The following is a 15,675-nucleotide window of genomic DNA, read 5'->3' as shown; positions in this document are numbered from 1 at the left end:
ATATATATATGTACATATGTATATACACATACATATATATATATATATATATATATATATATATATATATGTATATATATATGAACTCGTGTATAAGTGTATATGTGAATTTGTCTATAAGTATGTTTAGCACATGTGGGTGTATGTTTGTGAGTTTGTTTGTTTTGTGTGTGTGAATGTGTGTGTGTGTGTGCGTGTGTGTGAGAATGTATTACTATTTGACATCCTGTGATAGCTGTAAACAAGTGTTGTCAGAATGGAATTGCTGCCCTTTGCTCCCAAAATTCTGTGATATTACCTTACTTGGAAACAGGTAAGTGTTGGCAACAGGAAGAGCATCTAGCCATAAAAAAAATCCACCTCAACTAATTCTGTTCAACATATGCAAGCATAGGAATGAGGATCTTAAAATGATGATGATGATGATGATGATAATGATGACAATGGTGTTGTTGTTGTTGTTGTTGTACCACATCGCAAATTTCAAAGTGGGATTGAACAGTCATTCATCTCAACTTCACTACTTGACTCCAGAACAAGAACATAGAGCTAAAACGAAAACAACAAAAAACACCCTTGACATGATTTGAACTCAAAATGTAAAGACCCATAACTAAATACACAAACTATTTTATCTGACAACATTCCAGTTTTCTAAGTTCAGTATTTATCTTCCTGTTTTAATGCTTCTACATACAGTATATTCATACCAACTTAAAAACAATGCCTTTTGTATATTTGTTGCTCAATAGCTCAATCTGATAAAGGCATTGAGGAAACTGGTAGGCAATTGTTTGACCTGCTGGAAACAGAAGCTAAATCTTCCCCAATAGACACCTTATTCTCCTACAAAAATAAAGGATATTGAATACCAGTCATACAAACACATTGGAATAGCCACAATTTGAATGTCATTCATCAGACATTTAGTGGATCAAGGGTGAACAAAAGCTAAACAGCAACAAGTGTGTTCTTAGGTTAATGACCATACTACCTGAGAAACAGTTTTATGCAGGTGCTCAGTTGCTCAATCTCATAATGTATATATATTTTTTCTTATTCTTTTTTTTTCTCCGTCTTCCCTTATCTGGATCTTTCCTTTTCCTATGTTTCTGACGAAGAGCTCCGCTTGAAATGTTAGACCCTCCTTCTTCCCTTCCTTCCTGAGCATCCAATAATACTATATTTGTTCCACGTCCTCACGTTATGTTTTCTCTTTGTGTTTTCATGTTTGGATTAACTATATATATATATATATATTATATATATATATATATATATATATATATTATATATATATATGTATGTATATGTATGTTTATTTATTATTTATGCACCCTTTTCAAGCCTAGCCAGGCTCATGGGCCCGGTTTCCCGGTTTCTGTGGCGAATGTGTTCCTCCCAGCTGGACGGGACGCCAGTCCATCGCAGCATTACTTGAGAAACAGGAAGAGAGAGTGAGAGAAAGCTGGGGCAAAAGAATACAACAAGGGTCGCCAGCACTCCTTGCCGGTGCCTCAGGGAGCTTTTAGGTGTTTGCACTCAATAAACACACACACAACACCCGGTCTGGGAATCGAAACTGCAATCCCCCAACTGCAAGTCCACTGCCCTAACCACTGGGCCATTGCGCCTCCACATGTATGTATGTATGTATGTATATGTATATGTATATATACCAGAGTAAGCACATAAATGTGAAACAAGGTTGAACAAAATAGTACTCAAACACCAGAAGTAGAGTAATATGATTTATTAATAAAGCTGCAAAAACATCACAAAAACTGTTACTCAGAGTTTCATGTTCCTGTTTGTCAGACAGTTTTGTCTGATGAACAGGAACATGAAACTCTGAGTAACAGTTTCCATGATATCTTTGCAGCTTTATTAATAAAGTATATGTTTATATATATGTCTACACACACACACACACACACACACATATACATTGATGTATGTATGTATATTTATGCATGTGTGTGTGTGTGTGTCTGTGTGTGAGTGTGTGTGTGTGTGTGTGTTATATACATAGATATCAGAAGCAGCATTTTAAAGAAACATATATTAAAACATCTGACAATTTGTTCTCAAACATGAAAATAAAAAAAAAAATTTTCCTTTGAAAAAAAGAAAGAGTTGTGCATTCACTTTCATCTCTTCACTTGCAGCCTCCAACAAAACTATTACAAAGAAATGTCATATTCTGAGAAAACAGCAAGAAAAGACAATTACAGTCATGTTTTTAATTTGAAAAGCCTATTACAAATAATGAATTTGCATGAGGATTGATGTATAATACTAAAAGAAAGTGCATGTAAGACAGGCAAGGATCATTAAATATGATTATGATACACTAACATGACCTTTATTCACATTCCGAGAGAAGCATGTATACACACATGCACGCACACATATACAAACACACATACATGTGTGTATGCATGTATATATATATATATATATATATATACATGTGTGCGCGTATGTGTGTGTATATGTATGTATGTATTATGTATGCATGTAGTGTATGTATGCATGTGTACATATATATATATATATATATTATATATATATATATACACACACACACACACACATATATATATATATATATATATATATATATATATATATATATATATATATATATATATATATGAGTGTATATACATATACACACACATAAATACATTCATAAAAGAATTTGTGTATATATGCCAGCATGGAAGGTGGATGTTAAATGACGATGATGTTGTGTGTGTGTGTACTAGCAGAGATACCTGGCGTTGCTCGTGTCAGATGCAATTGAAGAATTAGACTTTTCTTTTATGTTTTCTCTAATGAACTGGAATACCTATGATTCGAATTTCCTTAAAACTGGAGATTAAGAATTTGAATAGGGGTTCTTTCCCCCTTTACACACCCTAACAAAAATTCTAATCATAACATATTAATCCCATACTACTCATCTTTATGCTCAAATTCCAAAATCCAAATCTTATAAAATCCATTCAAAGATATTTTCTCCTGAAAAATGGAGCAGATGGAGCTCTAAAATGTGGGAGTTAAGGCCCCTATTAGCGGGGGTCTTAAAGTCAACCAGAGAAGTTGAATTGTTGGGAACCTTTTTTTAACTTGTTTTTTTTATATATATTGTTTGTTTTATATGTATTGTTCAAATTTCTTTGAAAGTGGAAATATATGAATGTTTACTGGGTTTGTAAAAGAGAGCAAAGCTAGAGGAAATCAAAAGACGAATGATCACAACGAGCAGTCAGCTACCCTACCCTAGTCGTTACCACTTCCCATTGCAGGATTCTTCACCATATAGGTGACCGGCACAGCCATAAGATGCATTATGGATCTATAGCAATTGGAAGAGTGTGACCCAACTCAAATAAACATTAACAACTGTGTGACATAAAGGCTAAGGGGAAATGAAAGTGTTACCTCTGGGGTTTGCCAATGATCACTATGCGAATAGGTATCTGAACAGAATAAATTTGCAATCTATAAATCTCTTGAATGACCAATCACTTATCTGAAAAAACCTTGAAATCAATGTTACTATCTCGGGACTATCTCTGATCCAGTGATAATAAAAGGACTCAAAGGAAGTCTAGAACCAAATAGCATTACTCAAAATAACACTTTGCAAACTGAGCCGGTAGACACAAAGATGCCTCTCCTTTACTTGACAATTTATGCACCACATTCCAGAAATCACAATCTAAATATATCTCAAAGCAAATTCTTACACTGCTGTACCATTGAATGAAAAATAACACACATTTTGTAGCCTTGGGTAAATCTACCGCTTCCAAGACAAGAATTGTATTTGTCTTGGCTTAGGAAAAATGACTAAATTGTGGGGTTTAAGCCCCAATAACCTCCTAAGAAGTTGATATTTTAGGAATATTACTTCATTTGTGTCTAATATATATGGTTAAAATTTCATCATCAGCAGCAAAAATATATGAATTTTCATGGGGGTTATGGCCTCATTTATGACACCTCACTTTCAAACATATATTGCATTATATCTGCCCTTATGCATAGAATATAATTTCCAAATTTCATAAAGATCCATTCAGTAATTTCGACCTTGTTTTGGATCATTAAAAAATGACTAAAATTTAGGAGTTACCCCCCCCCCATTAGAGGGTCTTAGAATCCTCATGGAAAGTGGAGACTTTGGGAATACTTCTTGAATTGTGTTAATTATAATGGTTGAAACTTTATCATGGGAGGGTTCTGCTCCCCATAAGCACCTTAAATTCAAACATACTGCATTATACCTGCACCTATGCATTGAATCTAAGTTCCAAATATCATAAGGATCCATTCAGTAATTTTGGTCCATGAAATATGACTAAAATTTGGGGGTTAAGCCCCCATAAGGGATTCTTAGAATCATCTAAAGAAAAGGAAATTTTGGGTATATTTTTAAAATTTATTTATAATACCTATGGATCAAATTTCATCAAAATCCGAAGCATATGAATTTTCACAGGGAGTTCTTCTCCACTTTATACCCCATCAAAACTGCATGAAACATACAGCATTATCCTTCTCCCTAAACTTGGATTTTGTATTCCAAATTTCTGCACAGCACAGAATTTTGTCAGTGAACAGGTCACTATCTCAAAGTGATGAAAATATTTTGACAAATTAAATTTAAATGTCGAAGTGAATCTAACAGTTTTTGTGTGTTTTTAAATGGTTTATAAACACCTTTAAGGCGGTGAGCTGGCAGAAACGTTAGCATAACAGGTGAAATATTTAGCGATATTTCGTCTGCAGTTACGTTCTGAGTTCAAATTCCGCCAAGGTCAACTTTGCCTTTCATCCTTTCGGAGTCGATTAAATAAGTACCAGTTATGCAGTGGGGTTGATATAATCGACTTAATCCGTTTGTATGTCCTTGTTTGTCCTCTCTGTGTTTAGCCCATTGTGGGTTGTAAAGAAATAGGTTTATAAACACCTTCCACTCAGCAATTGTATATATATATATATAATATTTCATGTATGTATGTTAGTATGACACACTGAAGGAGTACTCAACACTGAATTAGTAGAGAGTAAATTATTTTGTTATTCAGTAATGCAGTTGATAGCTATGGCTTCTTACTTTTGGCATTTATTGGTAATATATCTGTAATCCCCTGCACCAGATAATGAGATGCAGCTATTTTTTAATGATAGTTGACGAGAACACAAATCTTGTGTTAAGTGATACTGGAATAGAACAGGTTAAAAGCAAAAATAAATTCAATTTAACTGTAAAATAAAGCGAAACAGTTATGACTCATGTGGTCAGATACTCTAAATCATCTCCCTTGAATTAGATACCGCATTTTTCTTCACTAAAACGTATTTCTTTTAGTTTTTCTCTGCACCGAAATCATTTGAAGAATGTGTTTACATTCTTGTATAGTTCTTTATTACAGCTAATGGCTTCCTCATGTTTAAATTTATTTCAGTTCTTTTGAAATAAATTTGCTGTGTTGTGCATAAAATGTACATTGTTAGCTAAAGTACACATATGCAAATTCAGCTAAACACCACAGTTGCAGATTAGTTGTCTACTATGATGCGATGCATGTATGTGTGTGTTTGTGTGGGTGTGCGTGTGTCTGTGTGTGTGTGTAGCAGCTAACACAATTCTGTTAATTAGGATTAAGGAACTTGTGGTGGAAATTCAGTAAAGTTAAAGATCCCCTGCAGTCACATATGACCATGGGATTGCACCAACAAAGTACAAAGTACAGATTTGTACCTTGCCCAGGTACAAATCTGGGCAAGGCTGTTTGTGAAAGACCAGCCATCGCCCATGCATAACAGTCTCACCTTTCCACATCATTGATGCTGTCCAAGAGAGAAGCAAAGGTCAATACAGCTTGGTACCAGTGACACCACAACTAATTTCTACAGACCATTCAAGCGTGATTGTTACCAGCATCGCCTTACTGGCACCTGTGCCGGTGGTATGTGTAAAAGATTCAAGCGAGGTCATTGCCAGTACCGCCTTCTGGCCCTGTGCTGGTGGCACATAAAAGCACCCACTACACTCTCAGAGTGGGTGGCGTTAGGAAGGGCATCCAGCTGTAGAAACTCCGCCAGGTCAAGATTGAAGTCTGGTGCAGCCATCTGGTTCGCTAGCCCTCAGTCATTCGTCCAACCCATGCTAGCATGGAAAGCGAACGTTAAATGATGATGATGATGATGATGATGATGATCATGATGAGTGAACAGGAGCAACATGAAATAAAATGCTCAAGAATACAACATACAGCCCAGTCCAGGAATCAAACTCACAACCTCACAATTGTAAGCACAATGCTCTAGCCTCTGAGCCATGCACCTTCAGTTAATGGATGGCTAAACACTTTCTGTCTCTTCTTATTACCTCTATAATAATGTATGTCAATGGCAGCTACATTGTTGCTTAAGTGCTACGTGTGGTTCTCTTAGATACTATGTACAACTCTCCAGCTAATTTGTTGTTTCAGGGCTATTTTCCACCCACTGAAAATAATGGAAGAATAAAAGAAACCTTGACATATAAAGGTAGCTACAATAAGCACATAAAGATCAGAGGATCCTATTTTGAAGGAGATTACTACAGTTTTGTGCTTCTTTCAATTAATCAATATGTGTGTGTGTGCTTGAGAATGTATTGTAAGAGATACATTCCAGAAGTTTTGAGACTCTTTCAGGAGAGGCAGTTATGTAACCTAGTTTATTGCAATTTTAGTATGTCGCTACTATACATATGGAAACGTTTAATGTCTAATAAATGGAAAGCCTGTTGTAAAAAAAAGGTAGAAAAAGAAAAGGCAAATTCATGATTAAGGAGATGCTCGTGTGAAATTCCTGAAAAAGTTTGAGTTTTATGCAATGTGTGCAAAGATTATGGAAAAGAATACAACTTAGTTCCATACTTGTGAATCAATTGGTGCCTAGAGCTGATCAAGATTTTAGAAAAGTTTAGGTTCTAGTTAGAAAATGCAGCATATCACTGGAGAGTGGAGTTAACATCAAGAGGGAGGGAAAGATTAAGAGAGATACAAATCAGAAGATTTCAAGTGAACAACCTTTTTTTCTTGTTTTGTTTGTAATTTAATGATCTCTTTGTTGGTTATACTAAACAAAGTTAAGGAATTGCAGTCATGGGAGGGAAAACACAGGTAAAGGAAAAGTGAGTTGACTCCTATCTACAGATGATTTAACCCTTTCATTACCAACCTGGCTGAAACTGGCTCTGGCTCTGAATATAAATGTCTTGTTTTCATAAGTTTTTAACTAAAATCTTTCACAAAACCTTAGTCACAATTTATGTTCCTAACACTAGCTGAATGATAATTAAGTTATTTTACTAAATTCTTTGTTATATTTAAAGTAATTGAAAAAAAACACAGAGCATCTCAAAATAAATACAGTCCCGAAAGGGTTAAAGCAGCTTTATGCTGAGTCAAGGACAAAGCCTTTGTGTGGTGGTAACTCAGTCAGTTAAAAATCCCACCCCACTATTTTACAAAGCAAAGAAGAAACTGAATATTGTATTCCTAGATATATTTAGTGAGCTGGAAGGAAAAGAAATGGAAGGACAGTCATGCTTTTCATGGCAGGTCTGCTTGATCATGACTAACTTGAGGCTGAACAGGGCTAGAGGTGTTCGACAATGACTGACTCTGCCACATTCTTCGCTGCCGATGCATTGATCAGGTTCCTACAGCCGGTCTTCATCATCACCTGAATCTCCGGACCCTCCCTTCGGTGATTCTACAATGGCATTTAAAGTGGTTCAGTTATGAGGCCCAGTGTCCAGAGGCTGAGCTGATTCGCAATGTCCTCCTCCCACCTCCACTTCCCAGCTGGAGCAAATGCGCAGGTGGGCAGCTGAAGACCTGGGCAATGATGATAAAGGAGGACCTCTCCGAACTCTCAGGTCCGCAGGTGGTCAGTCTGCGCAGATGGAACTGTGAATGGCTCGCTATCTCCAGTGACCTCGCACAGGACCATTGAGTGTGGGCTACCATGGTTCGTGATGCCGTTAGGAACAGAGAAGAAGCCGGCTCAACCCGCCCTGGGTGAATGTCGTCACAAGTACAAGTAAGTAAGAACAGTGACAGCAACTATAGTAAGTGTTGTTTAAGTTGTTTAAACTGTAGAAATGAAACACAAAGCCAGCATCCAAAGCATTGCAATTTAGGCTAAAGATGGACACAAACAATAAATACCAGGAAGTATTTGTGGCTTCCAACAGAAGATACTTGTCCAAAATGCCACACTGCAGGATCAAGTACAAAGAACCACACAGTTACAAAGTGAGCTTGTTAACTCCACAGCCATCCATTCTTGCATCCAATTCTTCTACATATATAAAAGCTTTATGTTTCATATCCATGAAGAGAGAAATCCATTGAAAGGTGATTAATTTGTGTGGCCATCTGATAAGGAGACATGAATAAAAGATGATTTAAAACATTTAGATATTTCTTAGTAGACACCAGCTGAAATGTATCATTATCTGTATTCAGAAAGCATTCTGCTTCTTGAAACCAACAGATATCCCATCCATCTTTTATATTCAATAAAGCTCGAAATGCATTTATATGATATATGTTAGAAGATAATGCCCTCTACGTCTGCAGACATTTTAATGTACTTGACCGCTGAGCACTGCATGTCTTTATCTTTCTAGTGATTTCACCAATCCTATCTTTGTGAGTAAAATGAATGCATTTTAAGTACATGTTTATGAACGTCCAAACACTTAGAGAAAGATATTGATTTACTGCATGTAGTTTGCTTTGTAATAAACTTGGCTAATTGTGAAATAGAAGCAGTGACTGTCTTTACATCACAGCTGTCATGTTAGCTTCATACTTGCTGAATTATTGTTTTAAAACTGCTTCCTGAATCAATTCCTTATGATCAAGAGATTACAACAAGCTGTTTAACTTGTTTATTCATGTGTCTGTTGGACTTACGCAAGCAAAAATTAGAAAAGATTTCAATATGAAAGTAGTGCAGCTATTTGTAAAGGGATTCCATTTTATAACACATGAAAAATTATGACATTTTTGTGACTTTATAAAATGTCATAATGTGCGCAATAAGGAGAAATAAGGCTTACTGAAAGGTTAAAACTGTATACTATATATACTCACTATATATCTATAACAGAATTGCTGTCTCTCCAGCACCTATTAGCTTTTGCTTTTAAAGCTTAGCTACATTTCCATCTCAGAATTAGCCTTCCATGAAATTTAACATTACATATTTCATGGAATTATATACAATTCATTTCTCCCCAGCCTTTGCAAATTTTCTGTATTTAATGCTATAGCATCATTGCCTTGCCATGCAGCATCATGCTTCTTCTGCATGCCTCATATATGTCTATATGCTCCATGTATATATGGCATTTTACGTGCAGATTAGAAGCACATTATTGCCCACAGACAAGAATGCGTTCATCCAGCTATTTTATCTTTCTTATCTTTACTACTATACTTGCATTACTTCTGCCTGTAAAACTATGTTACACATAGAGGGGCAGCGAATGTTGTCCTCTGACTAAGTTCTCCTTATTCTTCTCTGTTTTGACAAGCAGTAGAATCAAAAATGGAATCTTCTACTGAAATGGTTCTCAGACAGTGTGTCCAGGTACTTGTGCACCACAAGAGATAACTTGATACACTATATTATTTTTAAAATATCATTTAAGATTTTAGAAAATCCATACTAATGCTTAAGTGTCTTGAAAAAAAACCATATTACTCATAAACTTGCAAAACACAAATATGATTAATCAAAGAAGGGATGCAATAGTTTTTCATATTTCATATTACTTTATATATATTTTTTTTTCTGCAAAGCACATCAATAATACATTCTGTTTGATCTGCTGTGTGCCAGGATGTTATAATAATTGAGAATCATGATTACATGGTCATTTGACCTGCAAGAAAAACCAGTCAAATTTCCTTCAAATAACAAGACAACAACCTTACAAAAGAGTGCGTCTGATAATGTGACCCTGGGCTTTCAGGCTGTAGGAAAAGGATGAGATTGTTATGGATTGTTATGAGATTTGTTATTGCTAGTCATAGATGGAATGACTTTGCTCATATTTCTGCTCAACCAGGTTTAACTTAGGAGTGAAACAGCAGCAACAAGTGTTCACACATAAACTGGACAGCATGTGGAGAGAGAGACAGAGGGTGTCTCATATTCAACCTGTCACACTCCACTCCATACATTTAAGCTTTACTGGATATGTGAGCGTGCAATGTGATGCTCAGCTCAGTGGAGACATTATATGACAAAACTAACAGTAGTATGTGTTGCACCTAATTGTTCCACCAACTACCCGTGTGTCATAGGAGTGCAGCAGAATCAAAACATGCCAGGGGTCACTCGGCAACAGCAACAAGTATATTACTTAGGGAGCAGAAATTTCAGAAATAAATAAATAAAACAAGCCTTTATCGATTTTTGAGATGTCTTTTCACCAAGAATTAGAATTTTACTTCAGGCCCACTTAATAAACCATACTGAGCTTGAGACATTACATCTATCAAAACTTCCATGCTTCTTGAAATTCACCAATAGTGCACCTGATTCCCTGCACCCCCTTCATTCTTCTTCTTCTTCTTCTTCTTCTTCTTCTTCTTCTTCTTATTATTATTATTATTATTATTATTATTATTATCATCATTATCATTATTTCTTCTTCTTATTATTATTCTTCCTTCTCCTCCACCTCCTCTTCTTCTTTTTCTTCTTATTCTTCTTTTCTATTTCTTCTTCTTATTATTATTTTTCTTCTTCTTCTCTTCCTCCTCCTTCTTCTTCTTTTTCTTCTTATTCTTATTCTTATCATCATCATTATCATTATTATTTCTTATCATTCTTCTTCTTCCTCTCCTCCACCTCCTCTTCTTCTTTTTCTTCTTATTCTTATTCTTCTTATTATCATTATCATTATTTCTTCTTCTTATTATTATTATTATTATTATTCCTCCTCCTCTTTTTCTTCTTCTTCTTCTTCTTCTTCTTCTTCTTCTTCTTCTTATTATTATTATTATTATTATTATTATTATTATCATCATTATCATCATCATTATTATCATTTCTTCTTCTTCTTCTGAAGACTTATTCACTGCCCACTTCCTGTGCATTAATCTATGCACTGTTCATGCAGTTTTGGTTACTTTTTCTGATAAGTTGTAGTGCACCTGAGCACTGTACACAATAAGTTTGTTAATGTTTTTGTTTTGCTCTTTTATTTTATTTTAGATTTTTTTTTAGGGGCAGTCAATCTTGGGAATGAGGTCGAATGAAGGAAACTATGCTTCCATTGATTTTTTTTCAGATAATGTCTTTTAGTCACAACAACATGCAGAAATATTACCATTTTATGGGGATGGAGCAAGACATGACTTCTGACTATACAAAACTGAAACAGATGCCATAAGGCTATAGTAGAAGACACTTGCCCAAGGTGCCATGCAGTGGAACTGAACCCAGAACCATGTGGTTGGTAAGCAAGCTACTTACCACACAGCCACTCCTGTGCCTAACTTTTTTATTCCAGTTTGAAGGAGATACTTGGAATGGCTCTTTGAACACATCCTAGTAAACACTACTTGTCTCTCCTGATTAGTTTGCCAAATACAGTCAGGATGTGAAGAGAATTTGAAAGCTTGCTATGCAATAAAGTTTAGAGTTAAACTGAGCAAAGGTGTCCCAGACTACTTATGAGTTAACTCATAGGAGCCAAGAGACCAGGCAAAGCAAGTCAACTGGGAAATTCATGATGATCCCCTTCTTTCAATAGCAAGGGCATCATTTACATCCATTGGGTTCCCTCTGGCCACACAGTCAACAAAGGGTACTTTGTGAAGGTTTTGAGGAAGTTCAGGAAGAGATTTCGTTGCAAAAGAAAAGAGCACCTATACCAGGACAGTGCACCAGTCTACAGTTCCATCTTGGTAAGCAATTACTTGACAGAGATGGGCATCAAAACTATCCCTCACCTTCCCTATAATCCAGACCTTGCTCACTGTGACTCTTGGTTGTTCCTAAGCAGAAGGAGAAGTTAAAGGAGGCTGTGGCTTTGGAAGGCTTCCATGGGGCCTTCATGAAAGGACTAGAGCACTACAACAAGTGCATTGAAGGAGATTAGGGTTTTGTGTTTCTTTGAAATAAATAAATGTCTTCCCTTAAAAAACCTCTCAAACCTTCTGGGATGCACCTTGTATATTTGCTTTTGCTTTGAAAACTTAGCTGCTCCTCGTCTCTTGTTTAGGCTCACCATTCTTTGCTTTGAAAACCTAACTAGCTCCTTGTCTCTTGTTTAGGCTCACCATTCTTTGCTTTGAAAACATGGCTAGCTCCTCGCCTCTTGTTTAGGCTCACCATTCTTTCACATGATGAATGTCTGAGGTTGGCGTATTTACAGAAGTTGGTACAGAAACAATGTGAGAAGCACTCTTGTATCTAATTTGTTCACCTCTTTGGAATATACACACACATACAAAATGTAGTTGACACTAGAAAAACAAAACTAATTACAGGAAATTTCTATAACACTCTTGAATTTGAACTTAAAGTGACTAATTTAGCCTTGGCAGAAAAATAAAATATATTGCATACATTTGAAATTGCTACTATCTAACACTTTACTTATCCTGTTACTTCCTCCTCCCACTCTCTCAAACTTTCTGATTTAAAATGAAGACAGTAACTTGGATAATACAGAAACTAATTAATTGACTAACAATTATTTCATTACTCTATATGGTATGGAATGATAGGACATATTAGTAGTAGTAAGATTATCAGATACAGTGTTCAGATGCACTGTGACTCATCAGAAGAACGAAAAAGGAGAGGGCAGAAAATGGCAAGAAGTTATGTAAAGAAAGACAGCAACAGAAGCCAGAAGTGCATGTGCAGTAACAGAAATAAAACACTGAAATATAGAAAAGGGTGCAGTAAACATGCTATAAATAAAGGATGCATTAACCCTTTGACATCTAAATTGGCCACATTCAGCCAATATATTTTATCTGTTTTATTTTCAAACCAATCAGATGCTACCTCTCGCATCTACCCTACAATGTCATTTTAAACCTAAACACACATACCATCAAAATTGTGAAACTACGAGGCAATGCCTGATTAAATCAAAATAACAGCTTGAAATTTTGCCACAAGACCCCAGTATGCAACTGGTACTTAATTTATCAACCCCAAAAGTATGAAAGGCAAAGTCTACCTTGGTGGAATTTGAACTCAGAACATAGTGACAGATGAAATACTGCTAAGCATTTCACCCAGCATGCTAACAATTCTGCCACAAGTATAGAGGCATTGCATTTCACAGAGTTATTTGAATGCTAAAAGGTTAAAACTATAAATGCATAAACAATATAACATTTTGAGTTACATCATTATAATAACATTTTTTTGAAAGTAGCTAAAAAAGAGAAAAAAATTACCATGTGCAGTTGTGGCTGTGTGGTAAGAAGCTTGCTTACCAACCACATGGTTCTGGGTTCAGTCCCACTGCATGGCACTTAGCGGAAGTGTCTTCTACTATTGCCTTGGGCCAACCAAAGCCTTGTGCATGGATTTGGTAGACAGAAACTGAAAGAAGCCTGTTGTATGTATATATATATATATGTATATATTCCTGTGTCTGTGTTTGTTCCCCCACCACCATCACTTGACAACCGATGCTGGTGCATTTGTGTCCCTGTCACTTAGTGGTTTGACAAACAAGACCAATAGAGTAAGTACTAGGTTTACAAAGAATAAGTCCTGGGGTCGATTCATTCAACTAAAGGTGGTGCTCTAGCATGGCTACAGTCAAATGACTGAAACAAGCAAAAAAAAGTATGCTTTCCTCCTTCATGAAAACAGATGAACCAATAATTTAAACTACTTATATAGTGAAATCCAAATGTGCCAACCACTACAAAGTGAGATTTTGTTTTACAATATAGTGCAGGTGAGTCTAACATGGAGTAGACATGGCTATATGGTTAAGAGGTTTGCTTCCCAATCATGTGGTTTGGGATTCAGTTTCACTGTGTGACACCTTGGGCAAGTGTCCTCTAATAGAGCCCTGGGCCAACCAAAGCCTTGTGAGTAAATTAGGTAGGAAGAAACAGAAAGTAATTTGACGTATATGTATATGAGTGTGTATACATATATGCATGGCTCAATGGTTAGAGCATTGAGCACACAATTATGTAGTAGTCAGTTCAATTCCCAGACCAGTCTCTGTGTTGTGTTCTTGAGCAAGACACTTTATTTCACGTGGCTCCAGTTCACTCAGCTATGGAAATCAGTTGCAATGTGACTGGTGCCAAATTGTAATGGCCTTTGCCTTTCCCTTATGTAACATTGGTGGCATAGAGAGGAGAGATTGGTATGCATAGGTGACTGCTGGTCTTCCATAAAACAACTTTGCCCAGATTTATACCTTGGAGGGCAACTTTCTAGGTGCAATCCCAAGGTTACTCATGACTGAAGAGGGTCTCTACATATATGCATGGGGGAGTGTATGTATGTTTGCATGTTCTTCACTTGACAACATGTGATAGCTGTGTCACTGTCATACGAGCAGTATCATTCATTTCTTAGAATTCAGTTAAAACATGTCTGGGCATGAGGAAATATTATCTTGCTTGGAAACAGGTAAGGGTTAGCAACAGCAAGGGCATCATCCTTAGAAAATCTGCTTCAATAAAATCTGTTCAGTCAACGCAAGCATGGGAAAGTAGAAATTGAAATGATGATGATGATGATGATGATGATGATGATGATGATGATGATGATGATGATATGGTGGTGGTGGTAATGGTGGTCATGTTATAGGTATTCACATATATTGGCCCACAAATAAAATAATGAGAATACCACATATATGTTAAGTGTGGAGGCACATGGCCTAGTGGTTAGAGCAGTGGACTTGCGGTCGAGGGATCGTGGGTTCGAATCTCAGACAGGGCGATGTATGTGTTTATGAGCAAAACACCTAAGCTCCACGCAGCTCCGGCAAAAGGTAATGGCGAACTTCTGCTGACTCTTTTGCCATAACTTTCTCTCACTCTTTCCTCCTGCATCTTGCAGCTCACCTGCGACAGACCGGTGATCCGTCCAGGTGGGGAACCTATATGCCAAGGAAACTAGGAAACCGGCCCTTATGTGTCAGGCGTGGCTCGAGAAGGAACAAACAACAACATATATGTTAAGTGGCTCACCATTTTGAAAAGTATTCGTGCACAAAGAATGTTTGGTACCAGAAAAACTGAGTGAACAGCAGAAAATTTTCGTAGCACACTGGGATTCCACATTACATATCAAATGCAAATAATATTACAGGTTATTGTTCTTTTGGAATTATAACAAACAAGCTTATTTAATAAACAACGAGTCTTTAAACTTTTCGAGACTATGCAGAACTATTACAGATTTCTTGATGAAAATAAGCAGTTAGATTCACAAGCAAATGAAATTTATTTCATTTTCTAACTTGACCAGAAAGTTACAAATTTTGAAAGTGTCATAGCACATATGCTGCATATCTGTACCAATATACCTGGTTGCCTTTCCAGTATATATTAACTTCTGCTTTTAAAGCTTAGCTAT

General features: G+C 36.3%; 1 protein-coding gene across 1 annotated transcript in view; it reads right to left on the bottom strand.

Moving 5' to 3' along the window:
- LOC115215434 (cilia- and flagella-associated protein 65-like) overlaps positions 1–15,675 on the bottom strand; it is a 1,408,515-nt gene that overhangs the window by 941,736 nt on the left and 451,104 nt on the right. The window lies entirely within an intron of this gene.

This window comes from Octopus sinensis, linkage group LG9 (genome assembly GCF_006345805.1).
Source record: "Octopus sinensis linkage group LG9, ASM634580v1, whole genome shotgun sequence".
In the NCBI taxonomy this organism is placed as follows: Eukaryota; Metazoa; Mollusca; class Cephalopoda; order Octopoda; family Octopodidae; genus Octopus; species Octopus sinensis.
This window is presented reverse-complemented; position numbering and strand designations above follow the sequence as displayed.